The sequence below is a fragment of the Pelodiscus sinensis genome, chromosome 6 (genome assembly GCF_049634645.1).
Source record: "Pelodiscus sinensis isolate JC-2024 chromosome 6, ASM4963464v1, whole genome shotgun sequence".
Lineage (NCBI taxonomy): Eukaryota > Metazoa > Chordata > Testudines > Trionychidae > Pelodiscus > Pelodiscus sinensis.
Genome location: NC_134716.1, coordinates 114,575,616 through 114,596,940, shown reverse-complemented (window position 1 = coordinate 114,596,940; position 21,325 = coordinate 114,575,616).

Here is a 21,325-nt window from a genome sequence, read left to right as displayed (position 1 = left end):
AGGGTGTTCTTAAACAAACAAACCCTTGCACAGAGAAAATATACATCAAATAACACTAAAGTTCTCACTTCAGCTGCAAAACTCCGGAGAATCACATTTGAAAATGTAACATTCCCTTTTTCTGACTTCCTGAGAGACACTTTTCAGTCTGGAATATCGCCAGTGATGGTATTATAGAAATGCCCTGATTTACTGAATTTAATCACAGGTATGTACTTGTTTAAAAGCTTTGTGTCTCCAGTCAAAAGGTTTGGTTGAAGAAATAAATGTGCAGTATAAAAATATGATTGACAAGACAATAAATTAAGTGAAATGAAAAGACCTTTTGCTTGTATATGATTAAACAGCTGAAATTTTGAGTAAAGATGGGTCATATGGGAAGAACTAAGAAAAAATAATGGACATATACGTTAGAATTGTCTGTAAGGCTGGTAACACATTCTTTACTGAAACAGTTTTTGATACAATATTGGGTTTCTAACTAAACAAAGTTTTGCAAAAAATGTGTGTGCTTTCTGTGAAAAATTTGAGTTTTATAAAAAAGACAAAAGAGAGAGAGAGAGAGAGAGAGAGAAGAAAAGAAAGAAAAATACCCTCCCACCACCTGCCCCACTTGATTTTCAGTTGGAAGACGAAATAATTGTGCATTGTAGGTTGAGTACCTTATGCTCACAAAGGACAGGCTTCTGAGTGGCCTACATCTCCCATCATGCTTCATGGCTATGCTGATGTGCTCTGATGTGCATGACTGCTCTGATGTGCTGCGTTCTGGCTTATAGAAGAGGATTAGAGAACAAGGCACCCAACCTACAACTCCCATGAGGGACTAAAAAAAAGTTTTCCTCACAAAACTTGGAAACTTCCATGGGAAGCTCTGCCACCTCCAATTTTCTTACCAGCAATAATAATAGGCATCCTGGCTTTAAACTATTGCCTCAGTTGCATCTACTCTGCTGCATGCTGCCAGGCTTCTTTATACTGCATGTATAAAAAATAACCACCCAATTGTACTGCCAACCTTTCTGTTTATCTATGATTACCCCTACCCACAACTAAGCATCCATGCTGTCCTCATGCTTAAGCTATTGCCATGGGATAGCATCATTTCTACTCTGCCCACAAGGAAAACTGATATGCTGTAATAGTTAAAGATAACAAGATGAATAACGGATGATTTTAAAATAAAGTACATATGTACTTTTCAATAAATTGCGCACATTTCTGACATCTCCACAGGAATAACTGAGTGCAGACTCTACCTTGATTTTATGTGCTCAGGTTGGGCTCATTAGCTGAGCTTTGTGTTTTATTTAGCGGTAAAACACAGAGTGCTCCTTGTGGTGAATAAGGTTTCCCGCCGTTTGTTTCATTTTCTTCCCCTGTTGGCTTGGCCATGTTATAGTTATCTTGTGACGTGTGTTAATGGCATGCTTATTGCCATTCAATGTGTAAAGTTTTTATGATATCCTGCACAATCAGTGCCCGTTTGTATTGCACATCATGGAAAGCATCTCAATCCACTGTAAACTGAACTAATAAAAATTACATGGCTAATTTAATAACTGAAGCATAGCAACTTGCATAAGAGGTTTTACACCATTTTAAAATGCTTGTGAGGATATTGTTTTAAACATCAAGACACTCTGGGTGAAACTGGCATTAATGGCAAAACATTCATAGCTTTCAGTGGAATCAGGATTTCACTGTCTGGATCTACACCTTACTTAGTGGCCAAGAATGATACAGCAGGTAGTAGCCTTCACAGCACCGTAACTAGGTATTTTTATGCTGGGGTCAAAATAGTAATTATGCGCTCCTCTCCTTAGGTTAGCACACACCATTCTCTTTACTTTTGCAGCTTATTTTTTACTTATTACATCTTTGTGCCTGATTATGGTGTGCTTGGGGTGAGCGCCTCGCTTGCCCCACTCTTGTTATGGCCCTAGTTCTTCAGTTGCATAAATAACACCATTACCACTACCACTATACTGATTTATGTCTCTGCCTTTTAGTTTTCTTCAGTCTGTATAAGCAGGGAGGGATTAAGGTTGAGAGAGGCCTATGGCTAGGAGGAGGGAAGGGCCTAAGTATGAATTATATATTGCAAAAATATTATGAAGTCATCAAACAGTTATCTATAGACCTATTTACGTAAAATTAACACATTTTTTTCTATTCTCACTACACAGAACATTTTTTCCCTACTTTAGCTGTGGCAAAGTCACGAATGATATCATCATAGTTAAAAGACCTGACAATTTCATTCTCAATGCTTAAGAGAGACAAAGCACTGAGATGCTCTTGAGTCATGGTGGATCGAGGGACATTTCTGACCCTTATTAGAAGAGAAAAGGAACATTCTTCGCTATATCTAATGATTATTAGTGACAAATACAGTTTCAACATTTGTGAAACATTCTGTCACACTAGATTCAGTGATAACTGAATAGATAAGCTTTCGTCCCCTTTTCTCTCTATATCTGAGAGTGATATGAATCTAACAAATTCAATAAATTCTTTAGTAAAATCTAACTGGAAGATCATCTGAGTACTTCCAACACAGACGTTTGATAAGACCCTGGGCCCTGTGTGGGGACTCTGGCTACCACCAGGTGGCTTTTAATGTGGGAGCTACAGAGCCAGGGGGATCTACTACCGTGTCCTGTCTGAAGCCAGCAGCCTAAATGCACCTGCCTGAGCCCTGCCTCCTTCCTGAGCAGGATGGCCTGAACAGTGGGAGGGCATAAGGCTACAGTCTTATTAGACTAATGGTTAATCTGGCCCTGTGTATAAGAAAAGTAAAAACTGAGTAAATTGTTGTCACCAACATGAAGGTTGTGTGCTGGAGATGTCTATAGAAGCCTGAACAATAGACTCCCTTGTGGTTACTGTAGAGCCTCTAGAGAATGCAGGAAGGAAGTGCCTTTAATTGTACTCTGAGGCTTGACTTCTCTGCCTCATAACATTAAATCCACAGTTACTGTTTGAACAAACAAGTCACCTGAGAGCAACAGGATCTTTTCAACATCCCCCCCACCTTAACAGCTGTGTCCAAGAAGTCATAAAATTAACTCATTGCACTAACACCTGCACATAAGATTCTAATAGAGTAATCAAGTGATATATGTATCCTGTTTGCAGAGACTTGAAAGGATAATGGCTTTACCTTAAAATCAGACAACATGAAACATCCTTGGATGCTCTAAAATTAACTATCTGGGTAGCTATTGTGGTAGGGGTGTGTGTGAGTCTGAATGTGAGAGATTCAGGCATCCCCATAGTGGAATACTGAAGACAAATGTAAGGGGACTGTTACCCCTTACTAAAACTCTGTGGGAGTTTTTTGGTTTACCAGCTTCAGAAGGGGAAGGGTTCATGAGACTGACAGACCCCAGAGACAATGGAAAGCAGTCAACACTCCAGCTCAGCCTGACTGGCAGGTTGTAAGTGGGGATTGTTCTGGCTCTCTCTCTGAGCAAACAGGGAGCTGAAAGAGCAGAGCGAGCTGTGTGCAGGAGAGGTCCTGCAAAGACAGAGAGCTGAGAGAGGAGAACAAGAAGAAGTCCTGCAGTGACAGAACCAGACACAGACAGGCCAAGCAGTGCAGACCCTGTGTTGAGCAGCAGACTGGCAGTGCTCAGAAAGCCAAAAGGAACAGAGAAGCAACACAAAGAGCTGGAACTGGCCAAGCAGCACAGCCTGCAGCTGGATGTGGTGAGCTACTGGGACCTGCAAAGTGTGGGGAAAGGCTCTGGACTGGGAGAGGGGTCTGGCCACTTAGAGACTGAGGCTGTGTGGTCACTGCCAGTGCAAGCGTGTCCAGCCTGCAGCCCCTTGCAGCACATCCAGGGCTTCTAAGGAAGAGACTGTGAACTGTCCTTACACTCTGCAGACTGCTGTGTTGATGTGCCTGTGCTACAGAGCAGGGCTGTGTGTTCCCATTTAACCATTCTCATTGTTTCTTATTCTATTCTCTTTAATCAGTTGATGTTTAATAAATTGTATTTGCTTTGAACATTATGAAGTGATCACTGGGCCAAGAAGGCCTGCAGTGTAAAGAGAGCACCTCGGAGTGGGGACACCCTAACTCCTGCCCCTAGTGACTACAAGGTCAGGGATTAAGCCCCAGGAAACCTGGGCCCAGCCTTGTTGGGGTTTCAAGGGCTCTGCTACTCAGGAGAGTGGAGGGGGAGCCCTCAGGATCAGGGAGCCGTGGGGTAAAGGAAGTGGGAGCGGGGACTCAGATCCTTTCGCTGGTTCATTTCACCGGGGTGTATAGAAGCCAGGAAAGTTCCCCACAAGAGCGGGACCATTCCCCCGCTTACATAATTGGCGTCACGAACAGGATCCTATTCAAAGGGTCCACCCCATTGGTTTATTTGTTGAGTTCTGGTAGCACCAGCCAGGCCTGGTCGAGAGCACAACCATGGCTGGAATTGAAGAACTACAGATCCAAGTTGCTGAACTTCAGCGCAGATTATCAGACCAAAGTGAGGCATTACAGCAAGCTAGAGCTGAGCATAGAGAAGCCTTATCACTGGCCAGGGCAGTTATAGACCAACAGGCAGCAGAAGCTAAGAAACCCCCTACTATTTATGTCCCACGGGAGCGGAAGGTTGCAGAGTTTGGTGGCTTCCCAACTAGGCCAGGAGACATTACGGTAGAGGAGTGGGTGAAGTCTGTGAAGGCAGCTCTGCATGTGCTAAGAATACCTGAAGAAGATCATGTGGATTTCATAGAGGAGCACCTCAAGGGCCAGGCCAAGGCCACAGTAAAGTTTATGGCAATGGCAGACAAGAAAGATGTGAAAAAGGTATTTGAACTCCTCTTAGAAGTGTATGGAGACAAGGTACCTATTGGAACTCGGCTAAAGGAGTTCTTTGAGCGAAAGCAGGAGCCTGGTGAAACTATCCGGGCATATGCCTATGAACTCCAGGAGAGAATGAGCAAAGTGGAGCGGCGAGACCCTCAACGAGTTTCAGACGCAGATATGGCGCTGAAAGAACAGATGGTGTTTGGGCTTCGGGATGACTCCCTCCGCCGTGAAATGAAGAGAAGGCTGAAGGAAGAGCCTGGAAAGAAGTTCCCTGAACTCATGCAGGCTGCCATTATGTGGTCAGAAGAAGAGGAGGCTCCTTTGGAAGAGACCGGCAAGCCTAACTCCCGAACACGGAGTGGGGGCCTAGTCAGTGCAACTTTTGGGGAAAAGGCCCTGCCCCAAACACAGTTAACATTGGAAAGTTTAAGTGAAGCTATCCAAAAACTGGCAGTCCAGCAGGGGGAGATGCTGAAAGTAATGACTGAGGTGGTGAAAGAAAAATCCACCTCCTCCACTACTTGGCCAAAATACCCCAGGACCCCAGGGTCCCGAAGGCCCCCACTAAAGGATGAGCTGGGAAGGTACATTTGTTATACTTGTGAAAGGCCAGGGCATACTAGCCGAGATTGTCCACTGAAGAGGGGACTGGAATCCCGAGTGTCTGAAATCCCAGAGACACCAAGATCGAGTAGCACATCAGGGGAAGGCCAAGCGGGGACAGAAGGGTTCCTACGGCTGTCCCTCGGAAAAGGGCAGCATGCCAGCAGTAAGGAAAAGGACCCTGATGATGCTAGTGCATTTGATGACTTCTGCGGTCGAGCTTTTGGGGACTGCTTGACAGTGGAAATAACCATAGCAGGGGTGAGGACCCGCTGTTTGATAGACACTGGCTCAGAAGTCACCACTATTTCTGAATCATATTTCCAAAACTACTTAAAAGAGAGAGATCTGACCATGCATAATACCCGGTTTGTACAGCTAACAGCAGCTAATGGACTAGCTATCCCTGTTGTGGGGTGCCTTGAAGCTGATGTAGGGTATATGGGTCGGATAATCCCGGGAAAATGCATCTTTATCCTAAAGGATCCAGCTTCGGAAAAGACTTTGATGGGGAACAGAGTACCAGGAATTCTCGGGATGAATATAATAAGAGAGCTGAAAGAATTACTATTAGTGGGGGAAGGAACCCAAGAAATGAACCGGCATGGGGAGCCTAGGATGAAGGCTGCATTGAAGCGGGTACTGGCCCAAGTGGAGAGACAAGGATGTTTTCCTGGTCCCACAGGACAGATTGGCTACGTAAAGGTGGCAGGGAGACAGAAGGTAGTTATACCTCCCTGGAGTGAGAAGATTGTTGATGGACGCTGCCAGGTACTAAGCGGATTCAATGGATACCGGGTGCTTGTTGAGCCAACACGAGGGGCCAGTCTACCTCAGGGACTACTGGTTGCGAACGTACTTGCTAATGCCAGCAAGGGAAAAGTGCCAGTCAGGCTGCTAAACTCAAGTAAGAAGGCCATAAAGTTGTACCCCCGCACTAGAGTGGCAGAGGTACACAGACCCGAAGAAGTAGTACCCCCAGGAGGAGTAGTCCTGGAAGAAAAGGGAGATGAGCTGCGAGTGACAAGGTTGGAGAAGGGAGCACAGGTTACTACACCTCAAGAGGCACCTGATGGAGAGTTACTCATTCCAGTCCAAGTGGATCTCCAACAGCTAACCCCTATGCAGGCTGGCCGTTTACGGGCACTACTGGAGAAACATCAAGAGGTCTTTTCCAGGGATGACCGAGACTTTGGTTACACCACCACAGTGACACACCGAATACCCACTGGAGATGCTGTTCCAATAAAACAGAGACACCGGCGGATTTCACCACAAGTGTTCCAGGAGGTAAAAAGGCACATCCTGGACCTAGTGGCTCAAGGTGTCCTTAAAGAAAGCCACAGCCCCTGGGCATCGCCTGCAGTGATTGTAATAAAAAAGGATGGTGGGGTGCGATTCTGCTGTGATTACAGGAAATTGAATGAAGTAACACACAAGGATGCTTACCCGCTACCCCGGGTGGAAGAGTCCCTGGATGCATTAGGAAGTGCCAGAGTGTTTTCAACTCTTGATTTGACTTCTGGCTATTTCCAGGTTGCAATGGAAGAACAGGACCAGGAAAAGACAGCAGTGACAACTCCGTTTGGGCTGTTTGAATGGACGCGTATGCCATTCGGCTTGTGCAATGCACCTGCTACGTTCCAGAGACTAATGGAAGGGGTGTTGGGAGATTACATCCTAGACACTTTGCTAATATACCTGGATGATGTTATTGTGTTTTCCAAAGATTTCGAGAGTCATATAGAAAAACTGGATGTAGTCTTCACACGACTGAAGGAACATGGGTTGAAGTTGAAGCCAAGCAAGTGCTGCCTCTTACGTGAGAGAGTCAAATTTTTGGGCCATGTGATTTCGAAGGATGGAATCCAGGTAGACGAGGAGAAGACCAGGGCTCTGGAAAACTGGCCAGTCCCGAAGAATGCCAAACAAGTGCGACAAGCTCTGGGTTTCATGAGCTATTATAGACGATTTGTTCCAAAGTTTGCACACATTGCTGTGCCACTATATGGATTGGTGGGCCAACCAACTGAAAGGAAGAAAAGGGATCAATGCTTTGTATGGGATGATGCCTGTCAGGCAGCTTTTGATGAACTAAGACACCGGCTGATGACACCACCTGTGCTTGCATATCCTGACTTTAGCCTGCCATTTATGGTGACAACAGATGGAAGCCTACATGGCCTGGGTGCAGTGCTCAGCCAGAAACAGGAGGGGGTTGAGCGTGTGATCGCATATGCAAGCCGAGGGCTGAGGAGGTCAGAAAGAAATGACAAAAACTACAGTGCTTTTAAGCTAGAATTGCTGGCCTTGAAGTGGGCTATTACTGAAAAATTTAAGGATTATCTAATGTACTCTAAATTCACTGTAATCTCAGACCACAATCCTCTCCGATACCTGTCCACTGCTAACTTAGGTGCGATTGAACACCGGTGGGTGGCCCAACTTGCTGAGTTCACTTTTGAAGTACAGTATAAACCTGGAAGACAGAATATCAGTGCTGACACCCTGTCTAGATTGCCTTTGGAAGAGGAATTAGAAGAGGGTGAAGACCTTGAAAAGGACTTTCTGGTCATTCCTGCAGACGTTGTGCGGGCCTGTTTGTGGCTAGAGGTTCCGAAGCAAGAGGGTGAAGTGATGGTAAAAGAGGTATCACAAAACCTGGTAGAAGGTGAGGATGCAATAATCTCAGGGTATTCATGGGAAGAAATTCGCACCCTGCAAAAAGAAGGGGACCTTGGGCCAGTCTTAGAGGCAGTCATGAACCGGATGAGGCCAGACCGGAGCTTTGGGGCCAGATACCCTCAGTCTAAGAAGCTGACCAGACAGTGGGAGCGACTTAGGTTGCACCGTGGAGTGCTGTTCCGTGTAATCTGTCATCCTCGTGATGGCGAAGAAGTGTGGCAGTTAGTGGTGCCAGTGTCACTTCGCCGACAAGTTTATGAAGCCAGGCATGACCATGGAGGGCATTTTGGAGACAGAAGCACTCTTGAGGCGATGAGGAAGAACTATTACTGGCCTACCATGGCTAGTGATGTAACAGCATGGATCCGTCAGTGCAAGCGGTGTGCCCTAGCCAAGGATGTGTTTCCACCCACTCGGGCCCCTTTGACCTGCACTAACGTGACTGCCCCAATGGAGGTCTTAGCAATGGACTACACTCGGCTAGAGAAATCTTCCGAGGGGTTTGAGAACGTACTGGTTCTCACAGATATGTTTACCCGATTCACTGTTGCAGTTCCAACTAGAAACCAGACAGCGCAGACAACGGCTGAAGCCCTCCTAAAACACTGGTTTATGTATTATGGTTGTCCAGCACGGTTACACTCAGACCAGGGGAGGAATTTCGAGTCAGGGGTGATATCAGCATTGTGTAAACTGTATGGCATAGCCAAAAGCCGAACAACACCCTATCACCCACAAGGAAATGCTCAGTGTGAGAGGTTTAACCGGACAATGCATGACATGCTCAGAACACTCCCGCCTGAAAAGAAACGAGCCTGGCAGGAGCATCTCCCTGAGCTGGTGATGGCCTATAATAGTCACATCCATTCATCGACAGGTTATTCTCCTTTTTACCTCATGTTTGCTAGAGATCCCAGGTTGCCATTGGATATTCTAGACAGAGAGGGCCCTGAGGAAGATGATGTGACCAATCTGGATGATTGGGTCAAAAGTCACCATGACAGGCTGAAGAGAGCCTGTGAAGTTGCTCTCAGTACGTCTAAACAGGCAGCCCTAAGCAGGAAGAGGACTTATGATCGCAAGTCCAGGGGGGCTCTCATCAGGCCTGGTGATCGTGTACTAGTTCGTAATCATAGACACCGGGGGCGTAATAAAATACAGGACAAATGGGAGTCGAGTCCTCACATTGTAGTTGCTCACAACAATCCTGACCTGCCAGTTTACACCATTCGACCTGAACGCGGAGGTCAGGAGAGAACAGTTCATAGAGACCAGCTAAAACATTGCACCTTTAGTTCAGTCAGGAATCCTAGGAGGCGTAGATCAGGACGGCCTGAAGAGACTGAAAGGAGTTGGGGAATGGTTCTAGTCCCACAAACTGAATACCAAAGGGAACAGAGGGTAGCAACCCCAGTCCATAACGAGGATGACCAGATCCCTCAGGCTGAACCAGTATTACCCGAAGACAGGGAAATAGAAAATATGGGTAATGAACCACCTGTTGTAAGAAGGTCCCAGAGAACTAATAAGGGTGTATTGCCTGTTAAACTTAGAGATGATTATGTTATTGGTCCTATGTAATGGCTTAATGAGTGTCCGCATGTCCAGTAGAAATAAGATGTTAAGTATGTGAAATGTTTTTGTTAATTGTTAATGTTTTTTATATGGTGTGAATTTTGTGGCTGTGGTAGAATTCTAGCAAGGGGGAATGTAAGGGGACTGTTACCCCTTACTAAAACTCTGTGGGAGTTTTTTGGTTTACCAGCTTCAGAAGGGGAAGGGTTCATGAGACTGACAGACCCCAGAGACAATGGAAAGCAGTCAACACTCCAGCTCAGCCTGACTGGCAGGTTGTAAGTGGGGATTGTTCTGGCTCTCTCTCTGAGCAAACAGGGAGCTGAAAGAGCAGAGCGAGCTGTGTGCAGGAGAGGTCCTGCAAAGACAGAGAGCTGAGAGAGGAGAACAAGAAGAAGTCCTGCAGTGACAGAACCAGACACAGACAGGCCAAGCAGTGCAGACCCTGTGTTGAGCAGCAGACTGGCAGTGCTCAGAAAGCCAAAAGGAACAGAGAAGCAACACAAAGAGCTGGAACTGGCCAAGCAGCACAGCCTGCAGCTGGATGTGGTGAGCTACTGGGACCTGCAAAGTGTGGGGAAAGGCTCTGGACTGGGAGAGGGGTCTGGCCACTTAGAGACTGAGGCTGTGTGGTCACTGCCAGTGCAAGCGTGTCCAGCCTGCAGCCCCTTGCAGCACATCCAGGGCTTCTAAGGAAGAGACTGTGAACTGTCCTTACACTCTGCAGACTGCTGTGTTGATGTGCCTGTGCTACAGAGCAGGGCTGTGTGTTCCCATTTAACCATTCTCATTGTTTCTTATTCTATTCTCTTTAATCAGTTGATGTTTAATAAATTGTATTTGCTTTGAACATTATGAAGTGATCACTGGGCCAAGAAGGCCTGCAGTGTAAAGAGAGCACCTCGGAGTGGGGACACCCTAACTCCTGCCCCTAGTGACTACAAGGTCAGGGATTAAGCCCCAGGAAACCTGGGCCCAGCCTTGTTGGGGTTTCAAGGGCTCTGCTACTCAGGAGAGTGGAGGGGGAGCCCTCAGGATCAGGGAGCCGTGGGGTAAAGGAAGTGGGAGCGGGGACTCAGATCCTTTCGCTGGTTCATTTCACCGGGGTGTATAGAAGCCAGGAAAGTTCCCCACAAGAGCGGGACCATTCCCCCGCTTACATAATTGGCGTCACGAACAGGATCCTATTCAAAGGGTCCACCCCATTGGTTTATTTGTTGAGTTCTGGTAGCACCAGCCAGGCCTGGTCGAGAGCACAACCATGGCTGGAATTGAAGAACTACAGATCCAAGTTGCTGAACTTCAGCGCAGATTATCAGACCAAAGTGAGGCATTACAGCAAGCTAGAGCTGAGCATAGAGAAGCCTTATCACTGGCCAGGGCAGTTATAGACCAACAGGCAGCAGAAGCTAAGAAACCCCCTACTATTTATGTCCCACGGGAGCGGAAGGTTGCAGAGTTTGGTGGCTTCCCAACTAGGCCAGGAGACATTACGGTAGAGGAGTGGGTGAAGTCTGTGAAGGCAGCTCTGCATGTGCTAAGAATACCTGAAGAAGATCATGTGGATTTCATAGAGGAGCACCTCAAGGGCCAGGCCAAGGCCACAGTAAAGTTTATGGCAATGGCAGACAAGAAAGATGTGAAAAAGGTATTTGAACTCCTCTTAGAAGTGTATGGAGACAAGGTACCTATTGGAACTCGGCTAAAGGAGTTCTTTGAGCGAAAGCAGGAGCCTGGTGAAACTATCCGGGCATATGCCTATGAACTCCAGGAGAGAATGAGCAAAGTGGAGCGGCGAGACCCTCAACGAGTTTCAGACGCAGATATGGCGCTGAAAGAACAGATGGTGTTTGGGCTTCGGGATGACTCCCTCCGCCGTGAAATGAAGAGAAGGCTGAAGGAAGAGCCTGGAAAGAAGTTCCCTGAACTCATGCAGGCTGCCATTATGTGGTCAGAAGAAGAGGAGGCTCCTTTGGAAGAGACCGGCAAGCCTAACTCCCGAACACGGAGTGGGGGCCTAGTCAGTGCAACTTTTGGGGAAAAGGCCCTGCCCCAAACACAGTTAACATTGGAAAGTTTAAGTGAAGCTATCCAAAAACTGGCAGTCCAGCAGGGGGAGATGCTGAAAGTAATGACTGAGGTGGTGAAAGAAAAATCCACCTCCTCCACTACTTGGCCAAAATACCCCAGGACCCCAGGGTCCCGAAGGCCCCCACTAAAGGATGAGCTGGGAAGGTACATTTGTTATACTTGTGAAAGGCCAGGGCATACTAGCCGAGATTGTCCACTGAAGAGGGGACTGGAATCCCGAGTGTCTGAAATCCCAGAGACACCAAGATCGAGTAGCACATCAGGGGAAGGCCAAGCGGGGACAGAAGGGTTCCTACGGCTGTCCCTCGGAAAAGGGCAGCATGCCAGCAGTAAGGAAAAGGACCCTGATGATGCTAGTGCATTTGATGACTTCTGCGGTCGAGCTTTTGGGGACTGCTTGACAGTGGAAATAACCATAGCAGGGGTGAGGACCCGCTGTTTGATAGACACTGGCTCAGAAGTCACCACTATTTCTGAATCATATTTCCAAAACTACTTAAAAGAGAGAGATCTGACCATGCATAATACCCGGTTTGTACAGCTAACAGCAGCTAATGGACTAGCTATCCCTGTTGTGGGGTGCCTTGAAGCTGATGTAGGGTATATGGGTCGGATAATCCCGGGAAAATGCATCTTTATCCTAAAGGATCCAGCTTCGGAAAAGACTTTGATGGGGAACAGAGTACCAGGAATTCTCGGGATGAATATAATAAGAGAGCTGAAAGAATTACTATTAGTGGGGGAAGGAACCCAAGAAATGAACCGGCATGGGGAGCCTAGGATGAAGGCTGCATTGAAGCGGGTACTGGCCCAAGTGGAGAGACAAGGATGTTTTCCTGGTCCCACAGGACAGATTGGCTACGTAAAGGTGGCAGGGAGACAGAAGGTAGTTATACCTCCCTGGAGTGAGAAGATTGTTGATGGACGCTGCCAGGTACTAAGCGGATTCAATGGATACCGGGTGCTTGTTGAGCCAACACGAGGGGCCAGTCTACCTCAGGGACTACTGGTTGCGAACGTACTTGCTAATGCCAGCAAGGGAAAAGTGCCAGTCAGGCTGCTAAACTCAAGTAAGAAGGCCATAAAGTTGTACCCCCGCACTAGAGTGGCAGAGGTACACAGACCCGAAGAAGTAGTACCCCCAGGAGGAGTAGTCCTGGAAGAAAAGGGAGATGAGCTGCGAGTGACAAGGTTGGAGAAGGGAGCACAGGTTACTACACCTCAAGAGGCACCTGATGGAGAGTTACTCATTCCAGTCCAAGTGGATCTCCAACAGCTAACCCCTATGCAGGCTGGCCGTTTACGGGCACTACTGGAGAAACATCAAGAGGTCTTTTCCAGGGATGACCGAGACTTTGGTTACACCACCACAGTGACACACCGAATACCCACTGGAGATGCTGTTCCAATAAAACAGAGACACCGGCGGATTTCACCACAAGTGTTCCAGGAGGTAAAAAGGCACATCCTGGACCTAGTGGCTCAAGGTGTCCTTAAAGAAAGCCACAGCCCCTGGGCATCGCCTGCAGTGATTGTAATAAAAAAGGATGGTGGGGTGCGATTCTGCTGTGATTACAGGAAATTGAATGAAGTAACACACAAGGATGCTTACCCGCTACCCCGGGTGGAAGAGTCCCTGGATGCATTAGGAAGTGCCAGAGTGTTTTCAACTCTTGATTTGACTTCTGGCTATTTCCAGGTTGCAATGGAAGAACAGGACCAGGAAAAGACAGCAGTGACAACTCCGTTTGGGCTGTTTGAATGGACGCGTATGCCATTCGGCTTGTGCAATGCACCTGCTACGTTCCAGAGACTAATGGAAGGGGTGTTGGGAGATTACATCCTAGACACTTTGCTAATATACCTGGATGATGTTATTGTGTTTTCCAAAGATTTCGAGAGTCATATAGAAAAACTGGATGTAGTCTTCACACGACTGAAGGAACATGGGTTGAAGTTGAAGCCAAGCAAGTGCTGCCTCTTACGTGAGAGAGTCAAATTTTTGGGCCATGTGATTTCGAAGGATGGAATCCAGGTAGACGAGGAGAAGACCAGGGCTCTGGAAAACTGGCCAGTCCCGAAGAATGCCAAACAAGTGCGACAAGCTCTGGGTTTCATGAGCTATTATAGACGATTTGTTCCAAAGTTTGCACACATTGCTGTGCCACTATATGGATTGGTGGGCCAACCAACTGAAAGGAAGAAAAGGGATCAATGCTTTGTATGGGATGATGCCTGTCAGGCAGCTTTTGATGAACTAAGACACCGGCTGATGACACCACCTGTGCTTGCATATCCTGACTTTAGCCTGCCATTTATGGTGACAACAGATGGAAGCCTACATGGCCTGGGTGCAGTGCTCAGCCAGAAACAGGAGGGGGTTGAGCGTGTGATCGCATATGCAAGCCGAGGGCTGAGGAGGTCAGAAAGAAATGACAAAAACTACAGTGCTTTTAAGCTAGAATTGCTGGCCTTGAAGTGGGCTATTACTGAAAAATTTAAGGATTATCTAATGTACTCTAAATTCACTGTAATCTCAGACCACAATCCTCTCCAATACCTGTCCACTGCTAACTTAGGTGCGATTGAACACCGGTGGGTGGCCCAACTTGCTGAGTTCACTTTTGAAGTACAGTATAAACCTGGAAGACAGAATATCAGTGCTGACACCCTGTCTAGATTGCCTTTGGAAGAGGAATTAGAAGAGGGTGAAGACCTTGAAAAGGACTTTCTGGTCATTCCTGCAGACGTTGTGCGGGCCTGTTTGTGGCTAGAGGTTCCGAAGCAAGAGGGTGAAGTGATGGTAAAAGAGGTATCACAAAACCTGGTAGAAGGTGAGGATGCAATAATCTCAGGGTATTCATGGGAAGAAATTCGCACCCTGCAAAAAGAAGGGGACCTTGGGCCAGTCTTAGAGGCAGTCATGAACCGGATGAGGCCAGACCGGAGCTTTGGGGCCAGATACCCTCAGTCTAAGAAGCTGACCAGACAGTGGGAGCGACTTAGGTTGCACCGTGGAGTGCTGTTCCGTGTAATCTGTCATCCTCGTGATGGCGAAGAAGTGTGGCAGTTAGTGGTGCCAGTGTCACTTCGCCGACAAGTTTATGAAGCCAGGCATGACCATGGAGGGCATTTTGGAGACAGAAGCACTCTTGAGGCGATGAGGAAGAACTATTACTGGCCTACCATGGCTAGTGATGTAACAGCATGGATCCGTCAGTGCAAGCGGTGTGCCCTAGCCAAGGATGTGTTTCCACCCACTCGGGCCCCTTTGACCTGCACTAACGTGACTGCCCCAATGGAGGTCTTAGCAATGGACTACACTCGGCTAGAGAAATCTTCCGAGGGGTTTGAGAACGTACTGGTTCTCACAGATATGTTTACCCGATTCACTGTTGCAGTTCCAACTAGAAACCAGACAGCGCAGACAACGGCTGAAGCCCTCCTAAAACACTGGTTTATGTATTATGGTTGTCCAGCACGGTTACACTCAGACCAGGGGAGGAATTTCGAGTCAGGGGTGATATCAGCATTGTGTAAACTGTATGGCATAGCCAAAAGCCGAACAACACCCTATCACCCACAAGGAAATGCTCAGTGTGAGAGGTTTAACCGGACAATGCATGACATGCTCAGAACACTCCCGCCTGAAAAGAAACGAGCCTGGCAGGAGCATCTCCCTGAGCTGGTGATGGCCTATAATAGTCACATCCATTCATCGACAGGTTATTCTCCTTTTTACCTCATGTTTGCTAGAGATCCCAGGTTGCCATTGGATATTCTAGACAGAGAGGGCCCTGAGGAAGATGATGTGACCAATCTGGATGATTGGGTCAAAAGTCACCATGACAGGCTGAAGAGAGCCTGTGAAGTTGCTCTCAGTACGTCTAAACAGGCAGCCCTAAGCAGGAAGAGGACTTATGATCGCAAGTCCAGGGGGGCTCTCATCAGGCCTGGTGATCGTGTACTAGTTCGTAATCATAGACACCGGGGGCGTAATAAAATACAGGACAAATGGGAGTCGAGTCCTCACATTGTAGTTGCTCACAACAATCCTGACCTGCCAGTTTACACCATTCGACCTGAACGCGGAGGTCAGGAGAGAACAGTTCATAGAGACCAGCTAAAACATTGCACCTTTAGTTCAGTCAGGAATCCTAGGAGGCGTAGATCAGGACGGCCTGAAGAGACTGAAAGGAGTTGGGGAATGGTTCTAGTCCCACAAACTGAATACCAAAGGGAACAGAGGGTAGCAACCCCAGTCCATAACGAGGATGACCAGATCCCTCAGGCTGAACCAGTATTACCCGAAGACAGGGAAATAGAAAATATGGGTAATGAACCACCTGTTGTAAGAAGGTCCCAGAGAACTAATAAGGGTGTATTGCCTGTTAAACTTAGAGATGATTATGTTATTGGTCCTATGTAATGGCTTAATGAGTGTCCGCATGTCCAGTAGAAATAAGATGTTAAGTATGTGAAATGTTTTTGTTAATTGTTAATGTTTTTTATATGGTGTGAATTTTGTGGCTGTGGTAGAATTCTAGCAAGGGGGAATGTAAGGGGACTGTTACCCCTTACTAAAACTCTGTGGGAGTTTTTTGGTTTACCAGCTTCAGAAGGGGAAGGGTTCATGAGACTGACAGACCCCAGAGACAATGGAAAGCAGTCAACACTCCAGCTCAGCCTGACTGGCAGGTTGTAAGTGGGGATTGTTCTGGCTCTCTCTCTGAGCAAACAGGGAGCTGAAAGAGCAGAGCGAGCTGTGTGCAGGAGAGGTCCTGCAAAGACAGAGAGCTGAGAGAGGAGAACAAGAAGAAGTCCTGCAGTGACAGAACCAGACACAGACAGGCCAAGCAGTGCAGACCCTGTGTTGAGCAGCAGACTGGCAGTGCTCAGAAAGCCAAAAGGAACAGAGAAGCAACACAAAGAGCTGGAACTGGCCAAGCAGCACAGCCTGCAGCTGGATGTGGTGAGCTACTGGGACCTGCAAAGTGTGGGGAAAGGCTCTGGACTGGGAGAGGGGTCTGGCCACTTAGAGACTGAGGCTGTGTGGTCACTGCCAGTGCAAGCGTGTCCAGCCTGCAGCCCCTTGCAGCACATCCAGGGCTTCTAAGGAAGAGACTGTGAACTGTCCTTACACTCTGCAGACTGCTGTGTTGATGTGCCTGTGCTACAGAGCAGGGCTGTGTGTTCCCATTTAACCATTCTCATTGTTTCTTATTCTATTCTCTTTAATCAGTTGATGTTTAATAAATTGTATTTGCTTTGAACATTATGAAGTGATCACTGGGCCAAGAAGGCCTGCAGTGTAAAGAGAGCACCTCGGAGTGGGGACACCCTAACTCCTGCCCCTAGTGACTACAAGGTCAGGGATTAAGCCCCAGGAAACCTGGGCCCAGCCTTGTTGGGGTTTCAAGGGCTCTGCTACTCAGGAGAGTGGAGGGGGAGCCCTCAGGATCAGGGAGCCGTGGGGTAAAGGAAGTGGGAGCGGGGACTCAGATCCTTTCGCTGGTTCATTTCACCGGGGTGTATAGAAGCCAGGAAAGTTCCCCACAAGAGCGGGACCATTCCCCCGCTTACACAAAGAGAGAAGATATCAGATCTAGCAACATAAGGTAATTAGAATAATTGAAACAACAATATAACTTGCAAAACAGACATGGCTCTCAGTATTTACAGCTTCAGTAGTGATCCACAGTCTCTTTCACAAATAACTCAAAAGTAAGTGGTTATATTATCAGGAAAAATAGTAGCTTCTCATCATTTACTCATAACAGCTAGACTACCTTACACTCTTCAGTGCCAGGCTGTCTGGAGGACTGGAAAGCACAACCGGACATACAGATATCCTGAAGATGAGAAATGTTCACACCTCAAAGAAGAATAATCTCTCCCTGTGTTAGGAAGCTCAGACTCTTTATATCTATTCCCTTCTAGTTAATGCAGCATGGTAGTAATTCTGACACGTTGGTAATGGAGCAGGATGAGGGCTCTGCAGTCTGTCTCATTTGGATTACCATTAATCACATGATTTTGTGGGCAGCATATCAAAACCTGTAAGTGAAATAAGCAATGAAAAATCTAACATTAGATTCCTTTCTGGGCCTGTATTGAACCTCAGACAGCTTGAGAAACTATGACATATGCAAGTGTAGGACAGAGTGATGGACAGTGTAATGGCTGAAGCTGAGCCTACAGCAATTGTCTCAGGAGATACTCCTTTGGCTCAAGAAACTTTGCTTTTGTCCCGGGTTCAATATTGCTGAAAACAAATGATGGCTTTGGTGGGTAAGGTGTGTTACAAGAAACATCACATGCCATTAGTGATGTAGGAAGCCCTGGTCCACATTAGCTGTGTGTTACATCCTGGAAGATAAAACAGATGGTCAAATACTTAGTTTTTACTCAGTCATGCAAACTGTCAGGACAGTGGGAGTTTCTTTGAAAAGGCACTGAGCAACCACTTCAATATCTGGCGTTGTCTGAGAGGAAGGATTCTATGTCTCACTATTTTATAAGGAAATCCTTGACAGTGTATGTAACTATATGTGTATGTATCCTTCCGCATACCTTGGTAATAAACTCCTCATAATTTGAACCAGTGTGACAGTATGGCACCTATTTTCCCAGCACTTAGTAAAGGAATGGCATTTCCCCGCTGTGTAGCGGCATCTGGGGCAGCTTGTCTTCTGACAGAAGCCTGCTTGGATGTGAGGCCATTTTTTTTCCAGCTCCCAGCATGGTGTTTTTGCTCTTAAAAGGCCCGCGACTGCATTTTGGCCCCCAGAGCACCTTTTTTTTTTTTTTTTTGGCTCATCAAGTTTGAGTCTAGAGCATCCTTTTTCTTAAAAAAAAAAAAAAAAGCATTGAGTAGAACAAAACTCAGCATACCTACAAAAATGTGATGCATAAGGTAGCACTGACCTGGGAATCAGAAGAGTAGGGTGCTTGCTAGTGCTGGTCTGCCGAGTAACCCAGGATGAGCCACTTCTCCTTCTTGTGCCTTAATTTCCCCATCTGTAAAATGGGGATAAAGATACTGACCTCCTTTAGTGCTTTGAAATCTACTGATAAAAAGGGCTCAATAAAAGGCAGATGTTGTTATTAACAAATGGGCCTTCATGTTTCCATTAAGCAAAGAGCTTGTCAATGTAAATACCACAACGCTGAACAGGTATTGCTATTTGCTGAACTGAATGGTGCTTTGTGATGTTTCCTTTATCATTCTCTTTTTTCAGTTGGCATTAGTAATATGTGATAATGTACAATAATTTTTACTGCATTGTACCATGTTCTCAGTTACTGTGTGATGTTCTCAGTTACTGTGAGACTTCTTGTCACTTCAGGGAACATGAAAATCAAAAAAGACGACAATTGTATTTGATTCAGTAATGATGCTCAGGGAAAGAGTGGGCACGAAAAATAATTTTCAATACCAGGATTTTCCCTGAGAGTGCATCTACACTGCACCCTTACCTTGAAATACGCTATGCAATTTGCTCTACGCAATATGCGCTATACAAATTGTGTAGCTTATTTTGAGGGTAATTTTGAAATAGCTTATTTCGAAATTTGGTGCTGTCTACACAGTGCCAAATTTTGAAATAAAGCATTATTCCTAAATGTCCCTTAACCCTCATGGAATGAGGTTTAGGAAGAATGCTTTATTATGTTGGATGTTGGAATAGCGAGCCCATTATTTTTTGAAATAACGGGTATGCTCAAAGGACATGGAATAGCTATTTCAGGATACTTCCGGTATCCTGAAATAGCCCTACTGTGTAGACATGGCCTCAGTATACTCCAGATGGTAAGCAGACAGAGAGAGCCAATTTCCACTCTGTTTAAATGAGACCAGAACTTGGTTTTCCACGGTTATCTTTATCACAAATAAGCATAGGGATACCATAGATCTATGGGGCTAGAAGAGACCACGAGGGTCATCTGGTCTAACCTCCTGTCAGGATGCAGGATATTTTGTGTCTAAACCATGCAAAATGGATCGTAACTCTGAGGACATTATTCTATTGTAGCAATAAGAGTAATAAACATAAGCATGGCCCTGTGCAGTACATTTTCATGATACAAGTTGAACCTCTCTAGTCTGGCACCCTCAGGGACCTGATCAGTTGCCAAACCAGAGAATTTGCCAGGGGAGATCAAATATTGTCTAGTAGCATTATCAACACTTCCACTGCATACTGGGCTCTAAGAGGACATTTAGGGGTCAATTAGAGCTAATTAACAGCACAGAACACTGAGAGCCAGGACAGGTATCTGTAAACAAACTTTATGGGATCACAGGAAACTTGGCCACACCCATGATAAGTGGACATTCAGCTGACTAAAATCATGCTGAATCACAGATGTTGCTGGACCGGAGAGTGCCAGACTAGAGAAATTCAGCTTGTGCTATTTAATGATATTTTCAGAACAATTAGTTCTATAATCGCAATAATAATGATAAAGAAATAAATATTGGTTTATAAATGGCTCGACTATACAGCTAGATGTATGTTTTAGTCTAAATCAGGGTCCAAAGATAAGAGAAGAGGTGCTGTTTCAAAAACAATCTGCTTGCTACTATGGCATAAAATTGTCTTTTGATTTTATATATTGTCATTGACTAATTGTTGTACATATTCTCCTTTTTTTCCAGTTTTCAGACTCAAGATAATATAAAGGAAAGACTATTAAAATGCATTTGTTTAATATTTATGTTAGTTAGGTGGCATTGGCTCATGGAGGCATATTTAATCACTGGTGATAGTCAAAACAAAATACAGGACTATGTAGCACTTTAAAGACTAACAAGATGGTTTATTAGATGATGAGCACGGCTACATTTCTATCACTATTGCTGATAGTCAGTTTGACTTGGAAAACGTATCCCTCCCCATCCTGATTGAAAACATCCACTCACTCAGCATTAACTATCTATGGCTACATCTAGACTGCACTGCTTTTCTGGGATACTGGAGGTACCGGAAAAGCAATGCTGTATCCAAGGAACGCATCCGTTTTTCTGAAAAAAAAATTGAAAAAGTGGACGTGCTTTTTTGCCATCCCTGTAAACCATGTTCTACAAGGCATAAAAGATGTGTCAAAAGAGCATTTTTTCCTGAAATTTGGTGCCGTGTACACATGCCAAATTTCAGAAAAGCCTTTTTCAGAAGTAACTCAGAAAAAGATATACAATTTACTACAAATTGCGTATCTTTTTCTGATTTAACTCCGCAGTCTAGATGTAGCCTATGCTAAATCTAAAGGCGTTTGTGTGCTGCTAGTAGCTTTAGCATATATAATGCTAATTGAAACAGTGGGGCTGTGTCTAGACTGCATCCCTTTTTCGTAAAAGGGATGCAAAATAGACATATCGCAATTGCAAATGAAGTGGGGATTTAAATCCCCCCCCGCTTCATTAGCATAAAAATGGCTGCTGCTTTTTTCCGGCTCGGAGCTTTGCCGGCAAAAAGCAGCAGTCTAGACATGGATCTTTCGGAAAATAAAGCCGTTTCTGAAAGATCCCTTATCCCTCATTTTAAGGGATAA